This window comes from Anomaloglossus baeobatrachus, chromosome 10 (assembly GCF_048569485.1).
Source record: "Anomaloglossus baeobatrachus isolate aAnoBae1 chromosome 10, aAnoBae1.hap1, whole genome shotgun sequence".
NCBI lineage: Eukaryota > Metazoa > Chordata > Amphibia > Anura > Aromobatidae > Anomaloglossus > Anomaloglossus baeobatrachus.
The window spans coordinates 145,463,010-145,467,982 of record NC_134362.1 but is presented as its reverse complement, the minus strand read 5'-3'; positions in this window follow the sequence as shown (position 1 = coordinate 145,467,982).

Here is a 4,973-nt window from a genome sequence, read left to right as displayed (position 1 = left end):
TTTATGCTGCCAGTTTAAGGGCCGTAGTTGCATTGTCAGGGATAATTATTGTTGTTTATTCTGCTGTTAATAAAGCTATACCACCGCTGCAATCTACACCACCTCTCAATTTTTACCTCCACATTTTAAGTGCACAATCTTGTCGCAATCAAAATGAGTGGCAAAATGACAGATGCTGGTGGAAAGAGGAAGAGGCGTGTTGGAAAAGGAAAAAAAGGGTTTGTCCGTGGGGAAGGTGGCAAAGCTCCATTAACATCTGCTGAAGATAGACCATCTACCAGCAAAAGTTAGATGTCTACTACTTACCGTGGACAATCAGATGTGCTCCCTTTTTTACGGACACGAACAACTGGAACAAAGGTAGATGATGGCCAAAAAAGGAAAATGCTTGAATGGATCTCAAGTGGTCCAACAAGTGCCCTCTCCGCCACCTCAACTACCGCATCCAAAAAATACCTGTCCTCTGAGTTGTCATCCCAATCAAACTTGCTTTCTCCCAGCTCTTAATTCTCCATCTGCCCTGCACAGTATGGTGTAACTGAGATGGCTGAGTCTGCAGAGCTGTTCAGTCACACTATAGCCTGGGAATCAGAGGTCTGCTCCCAAGCCACAGTGAGTACAGACCAGGAAATGGTCTGCAGTGATGCCCAGAACCTTTGTGACTCTGATTCAGGCCGTGAGGACCAAGTTTCTGAGCATAATGTTGACCCTTTTTCACAAACTGTAACACCTGTTGTTATAGACAATGAGGAACATACTGATGACGATGAGACGCAGATACCAGATTGTGATGACAACTTAAACTGTCAACTTAAATATTTGGTTAGGGCAAGAAGAGGCTCGGTCTGAGGGTGAGGGGAGTGCAAACACAACAATTGATGAGGAAGTTCTAGATCCAACCTACTGTCAACACACAGTCAGGCACTCGAGGAGGTCAACAGAGGTGGTGGAGGAAGATGCAACCGACGCCTTCCTTGCGCCTTCCTGGACAGAGTCGGAGCACTGGTAGCACGTCTACAACTGCATCCTCAGCCACCACTCTGCCTCTGAGCACTAGTCGGGGGGCTCAGCAGGTCGCATGCCCTCTAAGCCTTGCCTAGCCTGGTCCTTTTTTGACAGAGCAAAAGATCGCCCAAATTATGTGATCTGTAAAATTTGTCGTGATTCAGTTAGTAGAGGGCAAAACCTCAGCAGTTTGACAACTTCTTCCATGAATCGTCACATGAATAAATATCATATGTCCCAGTGGGAAGCTCACCGTGCTGCAATGTGGCCTAGCGGAGCGAACCATCCACCGCCTGCCCTTTCCAGTGCATCTGCGCACTCTTCATCTTCTAGGACTGTGGGGACAGCTGTCACACCTGGTTTTCCACGCACAACTTCCACCACTGTAACCGCAACAGGCAGTTTGCTTGGTAGGTCGTCAGTTGGTTTGTAAGGGGAAACAAGTGCGTGTGTACAGCTCTCTCAGACAACGATAGCACCAACGTTGGATGAAGGGAACATCATGTCTACGCCTGCACTTTTCTCACAAACCTGAATTTTTCCAGGGACACCCTACTGAACACCGTCTACACACAGCAGCCAGATCTCTGTCACTCAGATGTGGACAAATAAAAGGCCATTTCCTGCAACCCATGACAAAGCTAAGAGGTTGACTTTAGTCCTCTGTAAGCTCTTGGCTACCGAAATGCTGCCTTTCCGCCTAGTGGACACACAGGATTTTAGAGACCTTATGTCTGTCGCTGTGCCCCAGTACCAGATGCCCAGTCGCCACTACTTCTCTAAGAAAGGTGTGCCCGCGCTACACTAGCATGTCGCACACAACATCACCGCTTCCTTGAGAAACTCTGTGTGTTAACGGGTGCATTTCACCACCGATACTTGGACCAGTAAGCATGGACAGGGACGTTACATGTCGCTGACTGGGCACTGGGTAACTATGGTGATAGATGGTGAAGGGTCTGCTGCACAAGTCTTGCCGTCCCCACGACTTGTGTGTCAATCCTCTGTCTGTCCACTGCTTCTGCCTCCTCCACCTCATCTGTGTCCTCCACCTCCGCCCCAAGCCTGCCTGGTCAGGCCACCAGCGTTCTCACTGCACAGAAGGAATCACGCACCCCTCATTACTATGCTGGCAGCATAGCGCAACGGCATCAGGCGGTCTTAAGCTTGACATGTCTTGGAAATAAGAGTCACACAGCGACTGAGTTGTGGGCAGCTCTGGAGACTGAGTTTAATACATGGTTGTCTCCACTCAACCTGCAGCCTGGTAAGGCCGTGTGCGACAATGCTGCAAACCTGGGTGCGGCCTATCGCCTGGGCAAGGTGACACACGTGCCTTGTATGGCTCACGTGTTGAACCTTGTTGTCCAGCAATTTTTAACACACTATCCCAGCCTAGATGGCCTTCTGACCAGGGCACGAAAACTGTCTGCTCACTTCCGCCGTTCAACCGCCGCAGCTGAGCGACTTGCATCGCTCCAGACGTCTTTCGGCCCGCCGGTTCATCGCCTGAAATGCGATGTGGCGACACGCTGGAATTCGACTCTCCACATGTTACAGCGACTGTGGCAGCACTGCCGAGCCCTGGTGCAATACGTCATGACGTATAGCCTGGGACAACGAGATGCAGAGGTGGGGCAGATCACCTTGATGGAGTGGTCTCAGATCAAGGACCTATGTACCCTTCTGCACAGTTTCGACATGGCGACGAATATGTTTAGCGCTGACAATGCCATTATCAGCATGACAATTCCAGTCATTTACATGCTGGAGCACACGATAAACACTATTCATAGTCAGGGGGTGGGACAACAGGAAGGGGAGGAACTACAGGAGGATTCATATGCGCAAGACACAACAACATCACCAAGGTCTAGACGTTCATCATCACCAACGCGGCAGGCATGGGACCATGGGGGACAGGGATCAACAAGGGCGCATGGTAGCAGGTGAAATGTTGAGGAAGGTGCAGGAGAACATGAAGAAATGGAGGACGAACTGTCCATGGACATGAAAGACTCAGCGGATGAGGGAGACCTTGGTCAAATTTCAGTTGAAAGAGGTTGGGGGGGAGATGTCATAGGAAGAAAGAACGGTTAGCACCTCTATGCCACAAACACATCGTGGACTTAGTCCGCATGGATGCGCAAGACACAAGAGCGCATTCTTGCTGCACTACCTCCAACATGACCCTCGTATTGTCAAAATTAGAAGTGATGATGACTACTGGCTTGCCACACTATTAGATCCCCGGCACAAGTCCAAATTTTGTGACATAATTCCAGCCATAGAAAGGGACGCACATATGCAGGAGTATCAGCAGAAGCTGTTACTCGATCTTAGCTCGGCTTTTCCACCAAACATCCGTGCAGGTGCAGGGAGTGAATCTCCCAGTTGTAACTTGACAAACATGGGACGGTCTCGTCATCTCCAACAGTCTACCCATACCAGTAGCACCGTATCTGGTGCTGGTAACAGCAATTTTATTGAATCTTTTCATAATTTTTTTAGACCCTCCTTTGCAAGGCCACCAGAGACAACAAGTCTGACACATAGTCAACGGCTGAAGAGGATGATACAGTAGTATCTCCAAATGAACATCGATGCCATGACTTTGCAAATGGAGCCTTGCTCATTTTGGGCTTCAAATCTTGAAAAATGGCCAGAGCTCTCCACTTATGTCTTGGAGATTTTATCGTGTCAAGCTGCCAGTGTTGTCTCTGAACGTGTCTTCAGTGCTGCTGGGTGTGTGCTGACAGATAAGCGCACGCGTCTGTCCAGTGGCAATGTGGACAGACTAACGTTCATCAAAATGAACAAGTCATGGATCCACATGGAATTTACTACCCCTGTGTCATCCTGGGGAGAGTAAATGCTTGTGGATTTGGAATGTGCTTGATGCAAATCAAAACATCCTGTTTGCAACTAGGGAACAAGTGCTGCCACTGAATGGGTGGGTGTGTGTGGGGCACAATTTTTGGAAAAAAAGGGAGACTCCACTTGGAGTAACCCTTGCTTGCTGTGTTTTTTAAAAGAAGCCAAGATGAACAAGTCATGGTTCAGCAAAGACTTTGCTACCTACCCCGTTGTCATCCTGGGGACGGTTAAGTATGGGGTATTTCTGAATGTGCTTGATGCAAATCTAGCTGTGAAGTGTACAACTAGGGCACAAGTGCTGCCACTGAATGGGTGGGTGTGTGTGGGGCACAATTTTTGGAAAAAAAGGGAGACTCCGCTTGGAGTAACCCTTGCTTGCTGTGTTTTTTAAAAATGATCCAAGATGAACAGAGCTGGAATCAGGAAAGACTTTGCTACCTACCCCGGTGTCATCCTGGGGACGGTTAAGTATGGCGTATTTTTGATTGTGCTTGATGAAAATCTAGCTGTGAAGTGTACAACTAGGGCACAAGTGCTGCCACTGAAGGGGTTAGTGTCTGTGTGGCCCAATTTTTGGAAAAAAAGGGAGACTCCGCTTGGAGCAACCCTTGCTTGCTGTGTTTTTTAAAAGGAGCCAAGATGAACAAGTCATGGTTCAGCAAAGACTTTGCTACCTACCCCGGTGTCATCCTGGGGACGGTTAAGTATGGCGTATTTTTGAATATGCTTGATGCAAATCTAGCTGTGAAGTGTACAACTAGGGCACAAGTGCTGCCACTGAATGGGTGGGTGTGTATGGGGCATAATTTTTGGAAAAAAAGCGAGACTCCGCTTGGAGTAACCCTTGCTTGCTGTGTTTCTAAAAAGGATCCAAGATGACCAGATCTGGGATCAGCAAAGACTTTGCTACCTACCCCGGTGTCATCCTGGGGACGGTTAAGTATGGCGTATTTTTGAATGTGCTTGATGCAAATCTAGCTGTGAAATGTACAACTAGGGCACAAGTGCTGCCACTGAATGGGTGGGTGTGTATGGGGCATAATTTTTGGAAAAAAAGGGAGACTCCGCTTGGAGTAACCCTTGCTTGCTGT